The following is a 24,608-nucleotide window of genomic DNA, read 5'->3' as shown; positions in this document are numbered from 1 at the left end:
TCGAGAAGCGGGACGAATTGCGAAAGAGAGATCTGAGCGAGATCCAAAAGATCATCGACGCTCAGGCGATGACAGGAGAAACTGACGCGGAATCTAAAGGAATCTCTGCGACAGATCCAGGAAAGGAGGGAGGTCTCGTCGATCTCGAGAGCTCAAGAAACGGAACGACCAACGAGTTAGAGACCTGATCAGAATCCACAGTGCGATAGAATGAGCGCTCTGGAAATGGGACGAACTGCGAGCTAGAGATTTGAGCGAGATCCGAAGGGTCGTCGAGACGCTCGGCGACAGAAACGAATGCGAAATCTAGAGGAATCACTACGAAATCATTATGAAATCTGGAGACATCTTTGCGAAACGAGCTCGACGCGTCGTCGACGAGCCGCGAGAGGATCTCTACGGATGTGAAGAATCTCGCGCGTAGCATGATAGATCTGACGAGGATCGTGAGAGAACTGACGGACAAAGCGGAAACGAGAGAGACGCTTGACACGACGCTGGCCTCGTTGAACGTGGATAGAATGGTGGAGAAAACGACAGATGAATTACTAGTCGCGCTAAAAACAGTTATCCCGAATACGAAACACGCGATTACCATTTGGGACGAGGAACAAGAGTGAACGCGCGAAGCAACGAGCACGAATATATAACGAATAAAACTAGCGCGAATCGCGCCTCCTTGTAAATCAGATGAGTGTCGAGAAGAGGAAACTCGTCGAGGAGCTTCACGCGCCCGCGCGAAGAAACTTTCCGTTGCGTCGTGGTGCGCGATTACGACGACTTGTGGCAGGCCGATGTCGTCGAGATGCGTCCGTATGCGCGACGAAACAAAGGTTACAACTATGATGGTTATCGACGTGTTGAGCAAATACGCGTGGGCGGTGTCGCTGAAGAACAAGAGCGAAAGCGAGATAGCCGCGTTGTCCAAGATATTTCGCGACGACGCTCGACATCCACGAAATCTACAAACGGACAAGGGCAAGGAGTTCTGCAACGCCTCCGCGGTTACGGACAGATACGATATACGTCACTATTGAGGATGTCGCGAGAGACACGATGCTCGAGCGAATGCGCGTCGATCTCGATACGCACGCGTGTTTGAAGATCAACAATCACAGCGTTTCACGGAGAGTTCGTCGAGAATAATAAGAGCGTTGTTAAGAGCATTCACACGAGGAATCGTCAGCTATTTGGTATGTCCGATCTACGAGAATGGTACGATGGAGACGTTATGGATGTTATCCTGACGTCGTTGGAGGAATTTTAGGAACGCGACAGCGGTTGGGCATTACTTCAGATATTAAATTTGATGACCAATATGAACAAGTATAATCCTAGGCATGCTGGATATTGGATGTTATTTCTTCTAAAGATAAGATATAAGAGAGCCGTGATCAACGTACGTTCAAACGACAACGCGTGCTTCGGGTGGGCGGTGATGGCCGCTCTGTATCCCGTCAATACATCCGGACAGATGTCGTATCCTCACTATTCGTTGGTGTTGAAATTCGACGGTTTGACTTTTCTATGACGCTACAAAACATCGCATTCAAGCATCTTAACGAGTTGTCTATCAACATATTTGCCATTCGAGAGAAAAGGGAGAGGAACAGTATTATGGTCGTTCCCTTGTCGCTCACGGGGAACAAGAAGTCTACGCACGTGAATTTGCTCTATCTGTCGAACGAGCGGCGCGGTGAAAACGTCGGTACTTCGTATGGATAAAGCATCTATTCTCGATCGTTAACATTACAAATAAACAAGCATAAGGAGAAAAAGTACATATGCGATCGGTAAGCGTAAGAGAGAGAGATTATGCTCGTCGCGAGGTAAATTTGTATTAATCATAAATCGTTTTATTTTCAGATGTCTGCACTACTTTTACTCGAAGAAACTGGTCGCGCATAGCGTCGAGTGTGGAAGAGCAAACGACTGCGCTGTTATTCTTCCGAGCGAGGATGATAAGTAGCTCTCCTTCCACAATCACGATAGAAAGGAGAGACTACGATTCGTCGTGTACGCCGATCTGAAGTGTACTGTTTTAGAAAAGGGAGATCGACGGTTCGCGGTTCGTGAATCTCGACGATAGATTCGCCTATCACAAGGCGTTCAACGTGAGATATTATTTGCGTAGCGCGTGCAGCGGATTCATATGTCATATATCCGTATATAGATCTCATCGAGGCGACGACTACGTCTCGTAGTTCGTCGAGGAGCTGCACGCTCTCGCGTGTCGCATGAGGAAGGGTCTTTGCGCGAGCGTACCGATGTCGGAGCTCACGTCGGACGAGTGAAACGCTTTTCAAAAGGCGACAAATTGTTACGTGTGCGGAAGGATCTTTGGACCATACGGATTCGCGTGCGCGATCACTGTCATCTTATCGGACCCGCGCATGCGATCTGCAATTTGAACTATCAGAACACGTTCGTTATTCCCGTTTTTTTTCACAATCTACCCGGTTACGATGCGCATTTTATTATCAAGGATGTAGCGAACGCTTTCGAGGGTAGAGTCGATCTGTTACCGCTGACTAAGGAGAATTATATCGCGTTTTCGAAAATCGTCAATGATTCGGCGTATGGAAAATAGAAAAATTGCGTTAAGCTACGTTTCGTAGATTCGTTTAAGTTTCTTAATACCAGTTTAGAAAAAGTAGCTTCGTATCTCGGAAAAAATTGAGAATCGCGCGATTCGAATTCTCCGACCTCGTTGGAGGATTTCGAGTTGCTCACACGCAAGGGCGTATTTCCGTACGAGTACGTCGACAGCGTTGATAAATTATTAGAGACCGAGTTACCGCCGATCGAAACCTTTCACAGTTCTTTGACTGGCGAAATTGTGAGCTCTAGCGATTACAAGCACGCGCGAAGGGTATGGGAGAGTTTTCGCATGAGGACTCTCAGCGAATACAGCGATCTATATTTGAAAACAGATGTGCTTCTCTTGGCAGATGTTTTTGAAAATTTTTGGGATATCTGTATGGAGAGTTACGGTTTGGATTCAGCACATTATTTCACGTTACTGAGATACACATGGGACGCTATGTTGAAATACACGAACGTTCGATCTGCTTACCGATATCGATATGGTAATGTTCGAGCGCAGTATACGCGGCGGCCTGAGTCAATGCTCGAACAGGTACGCGCGAGCTAACAACCAATACGAATCGTCTTACGACTCATCTCGATCGTCGTTGTATCTCATGTACTACGACGTGGACATTCTCTACGGCTGGGCCATGTGCGAACCCTTATCGTACGCAGAATTTCGGTGGATCGAGGACATCGAGAATCTCGACTATGGCCGTGCCACCTGACTCCGATATCGGTTATATTCTAAAGGTCGATCTCGAGTATCCCCGGTATCTTCATGACGGCCACGCGGATCTTCCGTTCTGTCCGACGCGTGAGAGACCGGGAAATCGAAACGAAAAGTTACTCGCTACGCTCTATGACAAGTCGCGTTACGTGACGCACTATCGCAATCTTCAGCAGTGCGTGCGACACGGTTTATGCGTGACGAAGATTTATCGCGCGTTGCGGTTCGCGCAGTCTCCTTGGCTGCGCGCGTACATCGAGCTCAATACGGAACGGAGAACTCGCGCGAGCAACGAGTTCGAGAGGAATCTGTATAAGCTGATGAACAACGCGGTTTTCGGCAAGACAATGGAGAACGTGCGCGATCACGTAGACGTTAGGCTCGTGATGTGTTGGGACGGGAGATACGGCACTGATCGTGAAACCAAATTTCCATAGCAGGAGCGTCTTCGACGAGAATCTCATGGCCGTCGAGTTGCGCAAACTCGAAATTAAGTTTAACAAACTAATCTACCGTCGGTATGTGTATTCTAGAGATATCCAAAACGCGTTTGTATGACTTTTATTACGATTATATGATGCCGCTTTATCGCTCTAAATGCAAAATCATGTACACGGACGTCGATAGCTTGATATATTTTCTGGAATGCCGAACGTTTACAAGAATATGAAGCGGGATATCGCGAAATTCAACACTAGCGATTATTCCGACAACGCGTACGATATATTGCGCGCGAACAAGAAGGTTCTCGGTTTGATAAAGGACGAGAACAACGGAGCGATCATGACGGAGTTCATAGGGTTCAGGGCAAAAATATACGCTCCGAGAGTTCTGGGAAAGAGCGATACGAAGAGAATAAAGGGTGTCAAGAGGAGTACCGTCGCGAAAACGATAACATTCGAGGATTTCGCGCGTTGCTTGAACGAATCGTCGCAGCAATCGAGACGTCAGGCGTGCGTACGCTCGATGCTGCACGAGGTTTACACTGTATCCGAACTAAAGCTAGCTTTGAGTCATGACAAGCGATACTTAATACCTTCCACCGATACATTACCGTGGGGTCATTATAAGATACCGTAATTAGATACTAATGTAGTATAAAACTTTTACCAATGTAGAATAAGTAATACTGTACACTCTTCATTACAATACAGCCGTTTTATGTATCCAAGAGTTGTATATATTGTCCATTCCTAACCCATTTGACGAAAACCCTATCGTCCTTTCTACGTAGCACCTTCTCTACTATGATAGATATCGGGATTGGAAACTCGCAATAACTCGTGTTCGTAGAATCCTCCGGCCACTGACTTTCTGCGATACGTGATGGGATTCGTGCGTTGCATCTTGGCGATTCGAAAAATCTCAATCATCCAGTTAGATGTATATCCCTTCTCGAAAATCATTTTGAACTTGCTGACGCGTAATGGATCATTCACCTTGAACCTCGCGGGGGCTGCGATCTTTAAGTGACTGTATACCTGTATAGGAGTCTTGGCAACGGCAGGAGTTACGTCCGCCGATCGCATTCCGATCGTTCGATGAACGCGGTAGAGCATCGAGCCATCTATATGATCCGTTGAGCGTGAAGAGCTTCCACATATCGTTCTTGAGCGTGCGATTAAATTGCTCCACCACCGCCGCCTTCATCGTACGTCACGAAATTTCTTCAATTGCTATAAGATTACAAAATTTTATATAATTTTGAGATCAAAACCTTTCATATTTTTTAATGTTTTTGGTAATGTCACCATTTTTTTTAATAATGTTGGATTTTAATTGCTTTTTTTCGTATCGTTTATTATATAATTACTTACGATTACAATTTGCTTTTTGTCTGTCACGTTCGTGCTGAAAATTTTTTAAATAACGTATTCGTTTTTTAGCATGATTATTTTTTTATATCGCTCCACTTGTTTAGCGCGATTATTGTCTAAATCTTTTTTACATCGTTCCATTTGTTTAGCGTGATTATTTTCTAAATCTTGTTGATATCGACGTTTTTTACCACGATAATTTTCTTGATGCAAATAATGATCTTTATTTTGAAAATATTTATTTTTATTGTGTTGTTTAGTCTCAATATTGACTTTTTTACAATTTCCTGTGTTTTTATTATCTTGTTTAGTTATCTTGTTTTAATATTTTGCATTAATTGTATCCCAAAAATATTTTCTATATCTTGATATAGATTTTTAAAACATATATTACTATTTTGTTTAATCTGAATAATATTTTCGATTATTTCGTTATTTATAATTTGCTTTGTAGTATTTTGAATTAATTGTATTTTATTTGAAACATTTTGCGATAATCGTATTTTTGTAACGCTTTGAAATGTTAATTGTATTTTATTAAATTCCTTTTTACTAGCATAATTACCATGACGTTTTCTTAATCGATTCGATTTTTGTTGATCCATCTCGTGTTGACGTATCGTTCATATACGAATCGCTTCAGCTTCTCTCGCTTGTATTACTGCTAAAAGAAATACTTATCGAGCAACATTCTGTGAATCTTGAGGAAAATGTTCAATTATATTTGTTTCAAAAATTCGTATTAAATGCGCACACATTAACTTATTCATATCTTATTTTATCAGGTTTAATGTTAAATAATAATGAAGCTATTGCTAAAACATCGCAATCGTTACTATTCGGTTGAAGTTGCACAATAGGAAATTTTACAGGATTTTTGTTAAAATCGTATGTTGGAAAACTCTCTCAAAAAAACTTCATGATGTTTATACAATATTTTATTATATAAAGAATCATATATAAATATATTTTTCTTATCGTAATAGCTACATACCCAATGTCCATCTGATGAAGCAGAACTGTGTAATATTTGTATATGCTTTTTATCCATCGATATGGATGGTATAGTAATAGGTAACTGTATTCTCCACGTTTCAACGAGTGCATATTGCGAACAATTTCATAAAAGATTTTGAAAATGTTCCATATGCAAAATAAGTTTGTTTTCATCCTTTACGTAACGATTTAATAAAAAAATTGTCTAATTTCGTAGCATTATCTGGAATATATGGATATATATGTATATATATATATATATATATTTATTTATTTATTCTACAGATTAGTAACGGCCCTGCCGTTACATCACCTTCCTCTTAGACGGTTAGTGCCGGGTCTTGTGGCGGCTCGGCGTAGGCTCCGGAGAGTTTCGTCGGCGTTGAACCACAGGGTTCATTGACTCTCTGGAGGTACCGCCGGGAGGTATATATCGCGCGGTGCGACACGTGGAGGATCGCCTGCAACGACCCTTATCTCCGGGGGCATGGGGTCCCACTGCATGGAGTGGCCGGATGGATTGTTGGTCGGCTCGTTGCTTGGATGCGCGGCGACGGCAGCCTTGGCCCAGATTGCCGCTCGATGCTAACGCGTTCCGGTGCGTTCAGCGCAGGTGATGCCGCGATATGCGATGCTGCGCATGCGGCCGGAGTGAGTCCTGGGCCTCAGCGGCGGTCTCCGCCTCTGTAGTCGCCGTCGGTCCGGTGGCGGTGACGGCGGGGTCAACAGGAGAAGGGCTTTCCTTTCGGCGTCGGACCGTTGGATCACGGTCCCCACCCGCGGGGATAGTCGCCGAGGCGCCCGGTGTGTGCCATCGTCGTTCTTGGCAGGTTCAGGAGGCTGTCATCGTCGTCGTCGGACCAATGTCCGAACAGTTTCTCGAGCTGTCTTCTTTCGGCGTCTGTTGGCATCGTGGCTGCTGCGGATTAACTAAATTGTTGACTATTCGGTGCGTGGCCTTTTATACGTATACGTGGATGTCTGGAATGCGCGTTGCGCGTTGTTTTTGCGATTGTTTCGGCGCGTAGGCCGTTGGCGGCCTCGGTCGTAGTTCGCGTGTTTTGGGTGTGCGGACACTCACGATCGGTAATCATGACTTTACCGACTGGTCGATGTTGTGCTGGTGCAGAAGGGCTCATTACTTGGCGGATTGCCAATGGTTTTCGGCTGGTCCGGGTGTGCCTTCAGATCTTGTATATGGACATGTCGTCCCGCGGGAATCCCGTAGATCGACGATGACGGGCGAGATGATCCTTCGAACTTCCAGGGGCCCCACGAATTTTGGAGCCAGCTTAGCGTTAAACGCCTTGGCCTTGTCGGACAGGACGTGGTTCCTTTTCCACACCAATTCTCCGACTTTTGGCTTCCATTCCCGCCGGCGCAAATTATATTGCTGTTCCTGTGTTGGAAGTGGTACGAACCAAGCTCACCCTCACGAGCTCGTAGGCCTCCTAACCATCGGTGCGTCGTTTCTGGCGCCGGAATGTTTCCCATCGCGTCATCGGTCCTCTGGGTGGGATCTAGCGAGTTCCCTGCCATAGTTGAAGTAGGCGGGGATGTATCTAGTGGCCTCGCTCCAGGCTGTGTTGAAGGCGTATTGGAGAGCGATGATGTGTTCATCCCATGTCTTCTGACTCCGGCGTATTGGAATCATGATTTTGATAGTTCGATTGGCCTTCTCAACCGGATTACACTGCGGCGGTACGGTGCGATGCCGAAGGCGATTAGCAACTTTTCTAATTGCTTGGATTTTAGCTGCGTCCTGTTATCCGATATTACTCACTGTGGGCACCCATGGCGATACACGACCTAATCGGTGAAGGCCCGACTGACATTTGCTGCAGTGGCCTTCTGCAATGGCGTGACTTCGAGCCACTTCATAAATTGGTCCTGTATCGAGGAGCCACGTGTGTCCATGGTTAGAGCGGGGTAGCGACCCAACCAGGTCGATCGGGTTCTGTCGGGACGGGCAGCGACCGCTGGTCCTCCGACCCGGGGGTACCGTTTCCCGCCGGTGGGTGGCAGTCTCGGGTGAACACGCCGTCTTTGCTACAGCGGGAGCAAAACTTGCGCGGTGGTCTCTTGCAATGGAGGCGGGTGTGGCCTCGTTGCTTGCATCGCTAACAACACTCTTCTCTGCTGTAGGCGGCGGCAGCGACCGGCGGGCTAAGTACGCTCCGGGTCGATGGCTGTTCCTCCTTCTGCCTTCGGAGGACCTTTTCATGTTCGGCTGCCCTGACGCTTAACTCCGCGATGCTGGGAGCTTCCGTAACTGGGGTTCAAGTTATTGTATAGCAAGCGGATTTCCTGTGGCGAATAGCTCCCCGCGCGCCTCATCATGATCAGCAGGTCCGCGGCATACTGGTCAAAGGACTCCCTCAATCTTTGCCTTTGGGCATCTTGCCGCAGTTGATCTCGGTAGTCGGGTGGGAGATACTTCAACCGAAGGCGTCCCAGGTGGTCCAGTCCTCGTAGTTGTTGCGATACCACAACAAGGAATTTCCGCGCAACATCTCTGGTAGCCCTATGAGGAACAACTCGTTGGCGTAGCGGTAGGATCGCCTCAGCTCTTCTAATCGTTCGAGGAAGGCGAACGGGTCTTTGCCATCGAAGCAGAGGCCCCACTTGTGGATTCGATCTAGGATCGCAGTAGGGTCGGATAGCATTGGCTCGACGCGGTCAGGGGTCGGTTCGGGTAGTTCTGGCGTCGCTTTTTCCTCGATTGACATGATTGGCTTGTTCGGGAAACAGCTCCGGGTTTTGGATCTCGAATTGGCGCAGTGTCGGTGTCATAACGTGTCAATATTACCGGTACTGTCGAGGCCGTGGGAAACTAGTTGAGTCATGAGCTGGATTTTCGAAAGACCGTATATCCAGGAGATTTTCATCGGAGTGCACACACAAGCCGGAGTCTCTACTGGGCAAGTCCCTGTTCGGGCGCCATGTAACGCGGTCACCTCGCTCAATGTTCGGATCAGCTCGTCGGTGTCCGGGTTCGAGAGGAGGGGAGACTTAAGCTTATGAGAATACAGATTGAAGCGAAAAAGATAGTTTATTTAGAGAAAGATAGAGTGCAGGGCTGGGAGATGTCGCAATATAGTTGGCAGCAGGAGGCGAGACGCAAAGCGGAGATGCAAAGCGGTTGGCGCAAAGCGGCGAGAAGCGCAAGACAGGTGCGGTCGCCAACGATTTATTTATACGCGACTATGGCGCGGCTACAACTAGAGAACTTAGAGCTACGAGCTTATGACTAGCGGGCTTAATCCTACGGCGCGGTTATAACTAGCGGGCTTAATCTCTATCGCGCGGTATTTACATGCACTTACGAGTTAATGTCAAGTTGGATGGCTAGGTATTACGGGCCGAGTGTCATGTCGAGCTCTGTCTTAGCAACGGAAACCGGCGAAACCAGGTGGAGCTGAGCGAAACTTGCCCGCGGAGTGGTGACAGGAGTCGGCAAAACCCGACTGGGCTGAGCGAAACCTCAGCCCGAAGATAGAAAAAGCCGACAAAAATCGGCACAACCAAGCGAAACCTTGTTGTACTTCCCGAGAGGTAGTAGGTACTGGTAGTGGTCAGGAGTCGGATCGCAGGATGAGATCTGGTCTCGATGTCTCGGCCGGCCGGGCTTATATATCCGGCCGGCGTTCCCCACTGTGCGCCGTCGGTCCGGCAGTGGGGAATCGGTATCGCGTGGGGCACCGTGAGAGAGATAGCGTGAGCGAGACGGCGCGTGCGGTATACATGCAAGCGAGTGAAATAGCGCGAGCAGTATGCGTGCAAGTAGGATAGGAAAAGTAGGCGCGTAGGTAGCGCAGGATAAATAAGCCAGGTGTGTATCTATGTATATATATATATATATTTATTCTACAGACTAGTAACGGCCGTTGTTTCTTCGACAATCTATAGGATCGCACATTTACAGGCGCGCTATCGCTACTTATATTCATTTCATGAGCGACACTATTGTCGTAGTGTAGATGAGTGGATCGTATTCCATGTAAGATATATTGCAAAAGTCAGAGCATATCTGCGTTAATGCCTTCTTTTCCTCATTTAGATGTTCTGTTCGTAACAATTTTTGTACAGTGATACAATTTTAGATTTAAGTTTCCTATTCGCAATATTTCTTTTGCATGATCGCATTTTGCTCGGTGTTTCTTTAAGAAATCTGTACCGAAAATCCCTTTGTAAGCGACTGGGAAGTCATCTTTTACTACATATATGATGTGTCTTATTTCATCATTTCCGAGGACAATCGTAACTCGAATCTTACCAAGGGTGTAAATCTTGTGTCCTGTCACATCGGTGAAGGCTATTCGTTCCTCTCGTACTGGCGTATTCCCTTTTAACAAGTGTTAAAGTAGCACCCGTATTCAACAAAAAATTCATTTTTTCTTTTTTTCATTTTCTTTATTGGCAAGGTTACCAAATCTAGAGTAGCGCTAACTCGTGCCTTGGTTATCTGAGCTCTCGCGCGGCTCATTATTTCTTTGTCTTTATCTTGTCTTTATTTCGTTGTCTTTATCTTTCTGCTCTCTTTTCCTTTTTTTTTTCGCTACTACTAAATGACAAATCTACGTCTTCTTCGCGCATTCGTTCTCTCTTGCCCTTACCGTAGTATTTATTGGGTTGTCGGAAAAGTCATAACGCATTTTTGTAACAGATGGCGTTAGTTCATTTTTGGAAGTACTAAAGTCATTCGCATCTATGTAATTGCTATGTTATTTAACAGCTGACAATTCTAGCTTCATTCTAAAAAAAAAATTGATTTAGTTGAGTTTTGAAGATTTTATCAAGTTGAAGATGGAAGACTGTGCATTTTCGCCATATATTATTGTTTTACTTCCGTAAAGGGAAGAACGCGTCAAACTCATGAAAAATTGCAAGATATAATAAACCGATTCTAAATCACTATGTGTTAGTGAATATACATATATGATACGTGCGTAGTTGTGTGTGTGTGTGTGTGTGTGTGTGTGTGTGTGTGTGTGTGTGTGCGTGCGTGCGTGCGTGCGTGCGTGCGTGCGTGCGTGCGTGCCCTGGCAAGGGAGTCACGAGGCAATGGCCCACGGGAGAGGGAGGGTCTGTCTCTCTACGTTTTCTCTCCCTCTATGTTGAACAAACTGCGTTGCACCATTATCATACTACTAACGAACGATTATCAATTATTATTAAACTATCAAACTATCAATTCAATCAAATCAATGATTGAAAAAGCGGACGGCGTCATATTGAATGTCGATCGAACTGTGTTGTATCACTATCATATTACTATCAACGATTATTTAAACGACTATCATGTCAATTAAACTATTATCAACCACTTTGAACGTCAATCGGACTGCGTTGTATCACTACTACTATCGAACGACTACCAACCATTATTAAACTACTATTAACGTCAATCAAATTACCAACTACTCTCGACGCGCGGAGAGGGAGTAAGGATTCGTCTTCAATAAATACAAAATATACAATTCAGACGAACTATTTTGGATTATATTCATTCGATTTTTATTATTTGATAATAATATTGATAATAGTTAATATCAATATTTTTGTTATAATAATAATATATTATAAGGAATGGTGGAGGAGGGAATGATTGAGAAAGGAAAAAATAATTTAAAAATTAATATATTTCTTCAGTACTTATTTTTATTAAAAAATTTTAAATTCGAAAGAATGATATTTTTCAAAATACACATTTTATTTTTCATTTAGTGCACAATATTATTTATAGCGTAAGATATTAATTCGCACTCTAGAGGTGAATTTTTATCATAAATCTTCTGCAAAATTTGCACCGTATCGCATTTATCGATAATACAATTTTGACGTTTAAGTTAAAAGTTTACAAACTGTTTAAATTGTTTTCATTTATATCATGTATATTTTGACATAACCAGATATATGCATGCTCGATGCAATGTTCTAATTCAAATAAAAATAGTACGGTTGATGACTTCACGTACAAACAAGTATCACACAATGTCAGTTTTATAATACTATTTTTATACATTTTAACGAGTTCTATAACCAAATCGTGAAATGTGAATTGTTAATGATGAAACCGCAGTCGATTGTATGAGTTACTCGACATCTTTCAATGAACATCTTCCATGTTGCATGGGGCATTATCTGATTGCTTCGATTATCGTCGAGAATCAATTCCACATAGGACCTTGATTCCACATTGATTCCAATCCAAATATTTATATGCTGTCAATGCGAATCTTCTTTCTAAAATACGAGCTATATAATGGGGTGATGAATTTTGAGAAGACGTACTGTAAGAAAAAAAAATTACATTCGTAATGGTCACGCTTCTTAACATTAAAATACTGAGCAGTCAGGAACATAAAAGCGGAAAAGATATATATGTAAAACGTATATAATTCGTCGGCGATAAAATCAGATACATGGATAAAGAAATATAAAAATAAACAAACACCAGAATAAATTCGTCGATGATAAAACAAAACTTCAGTATATGACTAATGAAAACGAACGATTAACGAAAATGTCAGACAAACCAAACGACAACTCAAAACTAGAATAAACGAATATACGTGACATTAACAAAGTTACTGGCTTCCCATCTATGGTTTCGATTCACAGAATGAATTTTAAACATGAAATTGATTGGGATAATATTAAGATTCTAGACAAAGAATCATCATGTAACAAAAGGATTGTCTCTGAAATAATTCACATTAAAAAATAGCCTCAGGGGATTAATAAACAAAGTAACACGGATTTGTTATCCGATAGCTACTTTCCCATCCTCAACCTATCCCCAGTTTTCAAGCATACTCCCTCCTTTCCACAGAATTCCCCTTCCTTAACTGAACATTTCGATCTTTCTTAGCGACGATATTTTTGTTCGATACATTCGTGAATTTCTTTCTGAGATTAACTATCCGCCAATCCGTCTTTACAATTGACCGCGTGGACTGTCTCCAAGGTATCTGCATTGTTTTATCTATTTCACAACGTCGATACTCATATAAAACCAATTCCATCTTCTACAATTTATCTTCTTAAATATGTTAAGTGGCATTGTAATCAATACATTTTTTTCACACCTGGGAGAAGTGAATCTCTCACTTAATGATATTTCCACGCTCATTAGCATTATACATTAGGGATTTTTCACGTCGTCTAAACATGGAATATGCGTCGAGAATTAAAAAAGAGCGAGATTGGTGACAATTAGAAGCGAAGCGATTACGTATTTTGGATCACAACAATATGCAAATGAGAGCATCTGCAGGTATAACAAGTTTACATATTGGACACTACAATCGCGCACACCAACCAGTTGGTGCTTAAAACGATCAGGCGTTGCCTTTTTAAGTTCTTAACTGTTTGTATTTGACATTCTCTGCACATCTATTATTTCGTTAATTGTTTTTATGTCTTATCATCGCGTTGTATTACACATTGAAGAAGATCTAATATAAGATCGAAACGATGTTTGTGTTTTAGTTTTTATTTTTTAATTTTTTTTTAATTTTTATTTTTATTTTTAATTTGAATTTTTGTTTTCATTAGTCATATATTGAATTTTTGTTTTATCATCGACGAATCTATTCTTGTGTTTGTTTACTTTTAATTATATTTCTTTATCCATGTATCTGATTTTATCGCCGACGAATTATATGTTTTCCGCTTTTATGCTCCTAATTGCTTTTATGCTCCTAATTGCTTTTTAAAAAAATTATATGTAAATGAGTTGTAGGGAAATTGTCTTGAAATTTTTTATGAAGAATGAAACTTACCATTGATTGTACGCTTCATTTTTGCTGAATTGGAACGTAATATTTCAAATTCTCACATATTTTTTCTTGAAATTCTGTAGTGATAAGAGCTATTCGTTTTTTTCACAAAGCGAATAATATGCGACTAATATAACATGTTAGAACTCAACGAATGCTGTAATAACATTGTCTACAGTTCTTTATATTATATTCCCCTACTAATTTTTGTAAAGCAATGTGCTATCGATATTAATTTCAATGTTATTTTCTTCAAAACATGAGAATTTATTTATCTTAATGAATATGCTAGTTTTTAGTGTAAGATACCATTAGGCTATAAATCACATAAGAAGGATATGCAATTATCTGTTAAAATTCGATAAATATAAAAAGTTTTTTCCGGAAAGATAATGCGCTACCGATCTCTGTTCCAATGTTATCTTTCAAAACATGGAATCTACTCATTTTTTTACAACGTTGAGATGAGACCCACATTATTAAATATACGTTTTTCAAAACATACTTAAATGAGGCAGTAGCTCTTATAGTAGTATATAAAATGAAAAGACTGAGATATACCTTGTCACTAGTGAAGTTGGAAGTTCCGAGTGATACATGAAAATATACATATATTGTCCCTCATGGAAAATGGAACTAGAAGATATAGTGCAGCAAGAGAATGAAATGATAATTGAAGAAGATTTTGATCACGTTCTTATAGATGATTCATGATTATGAAAGTGATATGACAGATGAAGAAGCTGAAAAAATATACCGAGACTTAAAGTAGGCTGAAGTTAATGCTCTGAATGATTCGAAAAAAATGTATATATTTTTATTACACTGAAGAAGTCCTCATTAGTAAAAAGTATTGCTTACAGTGCGTCATACAAATTAATGAAATATAAGTCTTCACGCCGTTCAAAAGCACTGTCAATATGCATTCATCCGTGGTAAATATTTCGTGGTAAATTATCCGTCGAAAATGTTCGGAATGCCGAGATTAATTGTTTCAAATAATACCATGTAATATGTGTCCTATTTGCACAAAGTGAACACAAATGAACTTCTGTGAAAGACATATACCAAGAATATAAAAACAATATTCCTCAGAGTATTTAGTGACTGTAAAAGAAAACTTTGCTCCATAATATGAAGCAATCAGAGTGTGATTTGATAGAGCAGTCCACTCGATTGAATATGTCAGAAGACTTTAACACGTGGAGACAACAATGTGATGAGTTTATCGAATCGCTGAATGAACATAACCAAACTAAACATCCGCGATTATCAATCAGTGTGAGACAATCGCACTTATCGCGCGACTCGAAAGTTTGAAAGATTCAGTGCGCGGAAGATTCGTGCATGCGAGCGCCGGATATAGTGCGGAACTTCGATGGCGTGATATGGCTTTCGAAAGTCATATACTCACAGGTACGGTAATCAATTCCAAGCACATTGAATCTCACCAGTTTCTCGAGGATACACGAGGAGAAATTGTACTCAAGCGCATACAAAGTGTCATGCGGAAGTATGTGAATATCAAGATAAATGTTATATTTAACGGCGAATTTGTCACAGGTGAAAAACGCGCCAATAAAAGTCGCTACGAGAAACTGTGAATTATATCATATGTTCTGATTTGCAAAAATGGTACCAATTACACATTATCGAGCGTATCTTGGCATTGCTTGAAAAATTTCAGGAACGCGATAGCGGGTAGGCTTTGTCGCGTATATTAAATTTGATTGTAAATGTCAATAAGCATAATCCCATACATGCGGGATGCAACATCGAATTACCACGAGAAATTAAGAGATGAAGAGCGCGACGGTTAACGTGCAATCTATGGACAAAGCATGTTTCGCATGGTCAATGGTGGCCGCTCCACATCCCGCAAAAAACAAATATAGATCGAATATCCTCCTATCCTCCATACTCAAGGATATTGAATCTTAAAGATATTAAGTTCCCAATGACTTTAAATCAAATAAAAAGATTTGAGAACCTCAACGACATCTTAGTCAACATATATTGTATCGAGAAGAAGAAGAAACTGTTGTATCCCGGATGGGCTACAACGTTAATTTTAGAGATAGTCGGGTTCGTTAAGCCTAAGGAGTTGGGACTCCGAGCAGGATCAAAAGAATGGAAGGAAATTTTCTTGAAATCACTAACACACTTTCTTTATGTTACTTGGTTTATTTAACAATTGCACAATTTCTTGGATTTAATATTGCTTATTTTATTTCTTTCACACACGGTTAGACGTCGGCGGGCGCGTATCGCGTTACTCTGGCGGCCGTCGACCGAATATGTCACCTGAGACGTTGATAGTACGGCTCGCGTGAACTTCGCTGTGCTCGTGTAATATCTTGCGCGATAATTATAGTAACGATTCCGAACGACACGTTATGCTTGATTGATTCCCGACTCTGCCTATTCCGCCTTGTGTAACCGGTTATATAGTCTGATCGATGCCCGGTCAGCATTCTGATCGATTGCGTCGATCGGTTGCGTGATATTGATTAATCAATATTACGCTCGATTTGATCATCAAATTTAGGCATTTGCTGATCAGCTTTTTCGCAATGTTCTCGCGATGCATTTCTGTGTCTTTCGAAAGACTGGTCGCAATTTCGACGGTCACACATTTGTGTCATCTTTCGAAATACTTTTCGAGCGACCTAATTTTGTTGCCATGCGGACTACTTTTATTATTGGTTGTAGACCTAGCTACAACATCCCCCCCCCCCTGTTATTAAAAGAAAACGGAGGTACGAAGTTTTCGCTTTTTACATAGTTTTTATTTTTCCCGATACATTTTTGGTATAATCGTTTACTTAGAATCGAATACTTTCGCTTATTCTAATGGCGCGATCTACATTGCGTGAGTTATTATTTCATTTTGTTTTTTCTTTCTTAATACAATTATTATTGTTGCGATGACAATGATTATTATTAATGAGCTGCTAATTGATGAATGAGCTGCTACAGGATATACAAAGTGTTTTTGTTGGAAAAACGGTATCTCGTTATTGTTTATTTCGTTTTTCATGTCATTTAATTTCTTTGTTAATTCTGTCAGGTCTGTTGCGTCTTGTATAACTTTTAATTTAATTTTTTCTGTCTTATTTGCCTTGAAAGTTTCGCTTAGTAGTGTAATGTTATATTTTGGTAGATACGTTTTTATTTCTTTTCTCTTATTGGTGCTTGTCGATTTTATTGTCGCGTCTGATGTGACTATTTTGCAATTGTCTGATAACGTTATTTTTCCTGTATTTGTAATGGTTGTACGCATTTCTTTATTATTTTTGCATGAAATTGTAATAGTTTGTTTCGCTGGTGTGGAATATATGGCCAAGAATATGAATTGCTTAAGGCTATCCATATGCTATTTTTTATTGTTATGTATTTAATTTTACAATTGTTATAACAGTTGTCATTTTCTATATATATATATATCTATTTCGCATAGCGGGTCGGTTTTTATATTTCTTATTGGAAAGATTTGTTCGCACAAGTAATTTATATTTATTTGCTTGCATTGTTTTAATTTTTCGTGAGTTAGTTTTGCGTACGTGTGTCTGTTAGTATCCAAAGCGATTAATGGATTGTTCGTTTCAATTAATGCGGATATATTTTGTTTGTATGGTACCGGTAGTGGTATTACGTTTAATATTTCGTATAGCGGAAGTGCAATTAACGGGAAATGTAGGATTGTGTACACGTTTGTTTTGTCGCAGTGCGCGCTCATTGTCGTTACTTTTTCTATTGTATGCCAACCCTCTTCCCTTATTTTAAATGGGAAATATGATCCTTGTGGTATTTGTGTGATTGCTTCTTTAAGATTTTTTATTATTTCTTCTAACGGTATTAGTCGCGGGTGTAGTATTCCACTTTTTATCGCCGTTAGGTATTCTAGTGTGTCTTCCGCGTTTTGTGTCACTGCTGCAAGTATTGCGTTGGTGATTATAAAGTGTTCTTTTATATTTTCGCTACTTATTTCTGTTGTTAGCGTCATTTCTAATTTTTTGATTGCATTAGCTAAAATGTTTTCGTTATTCTGGATTATTTCTTCATGGTTGTTTATATGCGCTATTGTCGCGTTTATGATTTTGATTTGGTTCTTTATTATGTGCTCTGTCGTTTGTTGTTTGTTGTCTAGGATACTTAGTTGCTCATTGATTAATTTTCTATCTTCAGTGTCCATTGTTCCAAATAATGTTTTGGCAATAATTCCTATTCCATCTATTAGTCCTCGTTTCGTTTTTGTATCTTGTGCTTTATACAGAGCGTTTATTCTTTTTATTAAGTGTTTTAACCGCTGGTAATTGTTTTCAATTATGATATTATAGTTTTGACATGACCCCTTGTTTGTGAGGTGTAACATCGTGCATATATTTTGCGTTTTTTGAATGTATTCTTCTATTTGTTCTGTTCGCTTTTCGATTGGCGAAATATCTATTTTTATAATTATCTTCCAGAATGACTCGATTATGTTCAGTTTTCCTATTTCTTCGAAGTATATTCCGGGGTGATGCTCGAAATTTTCTACTTCAAATGGTAGTTTTTTTTCTTCTTCTCCATTGGTTATCCATATCTTTATTCTGCAAAAATAAAAATTCTTATTTCTCCTGGAAATTTTTCGATGCTCGAATTCGACATTTTTTCTTTTTTATCCTGTTCCCAGGTGTAATGTTACTTTATTCTGAATTTGTTATCTTAGTTAAAAGATTCTCCTGTGAATCTGTTGAGCTTGCTTTTTTACGACGCATATCGTTTCTCTTGGTGTCTTATTTATTATATCGGTGTGATCCTTCTAATATTTCATTTTTGCGATGAGCTCCCTGGCTGCATTTCGTCAGTTGTCGAAGTGCCTTCCTTGTGACACCATGGGATTTAACGGAAATTTTGGTCGTGATCCGCCTGTATTCGATGATCGGGCCGTGGCGGATGCGTCTGATGACGAAGGTTTCGATATCGAAATTGACGATAATGACGTCGATGAGTTTATGGGCCAGCCTGACGCTCAGGCCCATTTCCAACGCGTGCGCGAGTGGTTGGTAATTGTCAACCGTTTTTATGATAATGGTACTTTTTATGTGTGTGGCGATTGCATCTGGTTCGCCACCGATGAAGCTCCTGGTTTTCGAGTTGCCGTGGTCCGTGGAGCTGTATGAGTTGCTCATATCCATGCCTGACGCTGTACTTGCCAATGTGGTGGTGGAGGATGATGAGGTAGAGGACGAGGAGCTGGAAGATCCGGACGATCCCGCTCTAGACGAGATTGATCTAGGAAATGATCCCGCGCAGGCGAGGGACCGCTCTCCTGGGGCCTGATGTGATGCATGCCTCGTACTGTCATAATTTAGTTTGTAGTGTAGTTATTTTGTGTAGTGTAGTACTGTGTTTTCGTAACTTTGGATGTTGGATTATTTTCCGGACCTGGGATTCTTCTTTGGTGAGTCCCACATTTTTATTTTTATTTTCTTATTATTTTTATTTTATTCTGTATTGTGTGCTTTTTCTTTTATCTCCTTTTTAATTTTCAACGAACGGTTTAATTCGGTTCGCGTGCACATTTATCGTTCGGCGGCCCATTTTTATTTTATAGTTTAAATCGCTTAATTTTTCTAAAATTGTGTAGGGTCCGATCCATAACACGTCTAGCTTTTTTGATCTCCCTCGCCGAACTGTTTCGTCGTGTAGTAGGACTTTATCTCCTATTTCGAACGTGCGTATTTTTGTTTTTCTGTCGTAGGTTTCCTTCGCTTTTTGTTTTTCTGGTAAACGATAAGGTCGTACGTTTACTGGTGACGAATCTGTTCGTACTGATATTTCATGCTTAATCTTTGTTGTGCATGATAATGTATCCCCTTCTAGGTGGAACACGTCATTATATTCGTGACATAATCTTAATATAGATTTTCGTTCTTCCTCATTTAAATGTTCTGTGCGCAAAGAATTGTTTATTTGCTCTTCTCGAGCTATTGATTTTGTCTCTTTATTTTTTGTCTGTATTGCGTTCACAGATTCTTGTGTTATTTTTTCTTGTATATTTATTTCTTCTATTATTACTTGTGGTACTTGCACAATTTTTTCTTCTTCTGTAATATTTATTATACTTATTGGGCATGTATAATTTCGTGGTTCAACTAGGCAACATCCAATAAAAATTCCAGGTATCATTTCCTCTGGTTTCGTCAATCCCATTATATTTTGGTTAGTCGTGACTTGCACGATTGTTTCGCTGCGCGGCCCTAAGGTTACGCGCCTGTATGGGTACAGTCTGAATTTCATATTTTGAAATAGTACTAAATTTATTTTTGGATTGAACGCAGTCATGTATTTCCAAATAAAATCTGCTCCTAGGATTGCATCGTATTCCATTGGCGCATTATCTCGCACCATGTATACGGGGTGTCGTATCTTTTCTCGCGACAGTTGCACCGTAATATGTGTTTTGCCCAATGTTATTAATTCATGTCCTGTTATGCCTGTTAGCTTAGTTTTTTCTTCATAGATTAGAACGTGGTCTAGAACATGTTTCAGTTTTATTATTGTTGCTGATACTCCCATATCAAACAAGAAATTTATTTTTCTACCTTTGGCTTCTGCAATCGGTAATGTGATCGCATTTAATCCAATGTTGACGAGCGGTGTCCCCTTGACGTGTGCCACGCGATACTCTGACGCGGGACTCGGGATGGTCGATTTATCTTCGCCGGTTTCGCTCTTTTTATTTTTAAAATTCTTCGCGGAATTTTCTCTTCGCGAATTCGAAAAAATTTTTTCGGAATTTTTGCTGTTTTCCGGTTTTCCATTTAATGTCCAACATTCGTGTCGTAAATGTCCTATCTTTTTGCAATAGCTACACTGTTTTTCAATTGTATTTATTCGTGATTGCCTTTCTTAGGCAGGATATATCTGTTTGAAAAACGGCTAGTCCTACAATCGTGTCCGTAATGACCGACTTTTCCGCATTTTTCACAACGCGGACTAGGTGTATGCGCTTTAAATACTGGTCGGTTTCGATAGGTTAGCGTTCGCATGCTAGGTCCTCGCGTTTTTTCTTCCGCGGTTGCTCCTGCGATTGCTTCCTGTATTGTTTGATATCGCTGCGATCGTACAATTAATTTAATTTCGTCGTGTAAACCATTCTGGTAATTGTGGAGCGCCTGCTCTTTTATATTTTCTAAGATCGCGCATTGCTGTTCGACCGTATGATTTTTTCCTTCTTCCATGGATTCGTATAATTCCATGGCTATATTATCGGTTCGTCTGCCGAATTCTTGTGCATTCTCGTTTGGTTTTTGTTTGAGCGAGTTGAATTCGAGTTGCAAATGTGCGGTGCTTCGTTTGCTCAAATATTCCTTTTCTAATTCTCGTTTCAATTGTTCGAAGTTTATTATATCTCGCGTACGGAAATCCATCATGGCCTTGCCTTTGAATTTAGTGCAAAGAATGGCTTCTAATAGAGAATGTTCATCTGCGGGATGTATATTTTTTATCGCGTACGTACTTGCGTTTAGAAATTCGTACACGCGTCCTCGTGACGTGCCGTCGATCTCTGGGATCATGTTACGCGCGTCTTTCAGTGTGAGGAATGCCAGTGTATTTCCCGGCTGGTTTCGTATATCTCGATACGAACGTCCATAAGTTAGATCTAACGGGTGCGGCAGAAAATCCTGAGATATTCTCGTTCTCGTTTGTTCGCCCATAGGCAATTGTGTTTGCCGGCTTAATCCGTTGACTTGCACACGGAGATCGCGTATTTCATCCATTAATTCTCGAAGGAGACTGTTATCGAGCGGTGCGTCGATTGTGACGCGGCGGTTCGTTCTTGTGGTCCATGTCTCTCGACCGAATGTCGTAGTTGTAAAATTTCGTTGTCGATTTCATTGTTTTTCGACAGGTGAGTGAGCCATTTCGTTTATTAAAGATTGGTATATATTAAAAGAATTAAATAGGCTTCCGTCTCGTAGGTTTGTATGTATGTTTTTTCGCGCTTGTACGTGTGTGTTAATGTGAGAGCGGTGTCGTTCGGTTCGAGCAAGCTGTAATCTTTTTCGTCGTATGGAAATTCGCGTTCGGTTATTACGTGGACGTCTTCGTCACTATCGTATTGTAGTACGCGGCGCACGTTATCGCGTATTTCTTTTAACGCGTTTCTCGCGGTATTTAACGCGAAGATAGTATGCGGAAAGTTTACAGAATTATTTATTGACCGCGATTTTGGCCAAGTCGCATTTGCTACGTTGTCCTTCGCTGCGGACATTCGCCTTTTTTAAAATATAATTTTTTTGGACTTACATTAGTAGATAAATCGCATACGCTCGCATGTTCGCTGCTTGTGCGGGTGCGTCAATTGGCTGCGTGTAGTAGTGCGTGTCGGTGAAGCTGCCTGGTATCGTTGTACACGGTCAGCGCTGGCTGGCTCTCGGTGCTCGTGGACTCTCTGGTCGTTGCTCCGCTGCCACTGGACACTTGTTGTCGTAGGTCGGCACTCTACTAATATTGCACTGTACACTTGACACAATTTCGTGGGCGGCTTATTTTTTGACGGGGCCTTTTCCGTCCGCCTGTTTTCTACAGGTCTTGTATTTTCTGCTTATTGAGAATTTGATTCTTCTGCCTGTCTATTACTGCAGGTATCTTGTTTCTTATCTTGTTTGGACGGCTTATTTTTTGACGGGGCCTTTTCCGTCTGCCTGTTTTCTACAGGTCTTGTTTCTTCAAGAAAAAATTTTTTTTTTTTTTCTTCTGCCCGTAAATGCAATGCGTCGGGGCTTACTTGTTTGATTCTGCTGGCTTGATTAACGATGATCCTCTCAAGTTGTTGTTCTTGGAGATGGTTTTGACTATCCCACCGCTGCCACCAAAATGTTGTACCCCGGATGGACTACAACGTTAATTTTAGAGATAGTCGGGTTCGTTAAGCCTAAGGAGTTGGGACTCCGAGCAGGATCAAAAGAATGGAAGGAAATCTTCTTGAAATCACTAAACTTTCTTTATGTTACTTGGTTTATTTAACAATTGCACAATTTCTTGGATTTAATATTGCTTATTTTATTTCTTTCACACACGGTTAGACGTCGGCGGGCGTGTATCGCGTTACTCTGGCGGCCGTCGACCGAATATGTCACCTGAGACGTTGATAGTACGGTTCGCGTGAACTTCGCTGTGCTCGTGTAATATCTTGCGCGATAATTATAATAACGATTCCGAACGACACGTTATGCTTGATTGATTCCCGACTCTGCCTATTCCGCCTTGTGTAACCGGTTATATAGTCTGATCGATGCCCGGTCAGCATTCTAATCGATTGCGTCAATCGGTTGCGTGATATTGATTAATCAATATTACGCTCGGTTTGATCATCAAATTTAGACATTTGCTGATCAGCTTTTTCGCAATGTTCTCGCGATGCATTTCTGTGGTCTTTCGAAAGACTGGTCGCAATTTCGGCGGTCACACATTTGTGTCATCTTTCGAAAGACTTTTCGAGCGATCTAATTTTGTTGCCATGCGGACTACTTTTATTATTGGTTGTAGACCTGGCTACAACAAAACTCTTAATTCTTCCGATACGGCTCACTGACCGAAAAATGGAGCACGTAAATTTATTATACTTGCAGGACGATGACAATGCATTTCGTGTGGATAAAAAATCTGTCTCGCCTCGTAAGCTCTCAACTTAGCAAAAAAGAGCATAAGAAATTTTTTTGCGATCGATATGTATACATTTTCAAAAATAATGAAAATTCTTTTTTTCATAAGAATAATAAATTAAATTAAATTATAATTAATTTTTTTTCTTTTTGCAGATGTTTACACTACTTCAGTTCAAATGAAAATTTTGAAGGCTCACATTGCAGATTGCCGAGATATTAACGAATGTGCTATTAGATTACCGAACGACGATGACAAGTGGCTAAATTTCAAAAATTATTATAGGAAGGAATGAATGCGGTTTATTGTTTATGCAGATTTGGAATACATCCTAGAGAAGAAGGAGGAGAAATGAGAAGGAAGAGCAGAAGGAGGAGAAGAATCCGAGAAAGGCAAGTTACATATAACAGCATCATCATGTGTTTAGTATAGGATATTACATGCACTGTTCGTACGACGAATCGTTATCAGTGTATCGATTTCATCGCAATAAAGATCGCATTGCATGGTTCACTGAGGAACACTTAGAGGTTTAGCGTATAATGTAAAATCTATCTTGTCCGCTAATGTACCCATGGCAGATTTCACGCAAGACGACTGGAAAAAGTTTAATAGCGCCATGCATTGTCACATATGTGAAAAACCGTTTGCGCTAAGCGACACGCGAATCATTGCCATTTGACCGGTCGATTCAGAAGTCTCGCGCATTTAAATTGTAATTTAAATTTATAACGACACCCGACTCACCCTCCTCAATTACTAACAATTTAATATTGTTTAATATTAACAATGTTAAAAGTCCCCGACCGATCAACCGTCGGGGCGTCGACACGGCGATCCTTCCGCGATCCCACCGTCGCGAAAAGTCCATCAAACAGCGGACGCGGCAAACCGGTGATCACGCGGCTTCACGTGCGCGCCGCGTGAAACAATAGACACACGGTAAGGCCACCACCGCCGGCCCCGCTACCGACCGCGCCACCGAACATCCTCGCGGAATTCCCGAGCGCGTTCGGCGAATTGTCGCGGGGATTC

At 41.2% G+C, this 24,608-nt stretch overlaps 1 protein-coding gene and 1 pseudogene across 1 annotated transcript in view; both read right to left on the bottom strand.

Annotated features, from left to right (window-relative positions):
• LOC105423092 (uncharacterized) overlaps nt 1-24,608 on the bottom strand; it is a 203,730-nt gene that overhangs the window by 71,137 nt on the left and 107,985 nt on the right. The gene's annotated exons all lie outside the window — the stretch shown is intronic.
• LOC148936478 (uncharacterized) lies at nt 11,856-18,587 on the bottom strand (annotated as a pseudogene).

This window comes from Pogonomyrmex barbatus, unplaced genomic scaffold, assembly GCF_055798465.1.
Source record: "Pogonomyrmex barbatus isolate J1 unplaced genomic scaffold, ASM5579846v1 scaffold21, whole genome shotgun sequence".
In the NCBI taxonomy this organism is placed as follows: Eukaryota; Metazoa; Arthropoda; class Insecta; order Hymenoptera; family Formicidae; genus Pogonomyrmex; species Pogonomyrmex barbatus.
Note: the sequence above shows the minus strand (reverse complement) of the source record. Positions and strands in the feature narration are given on the sequence as shown.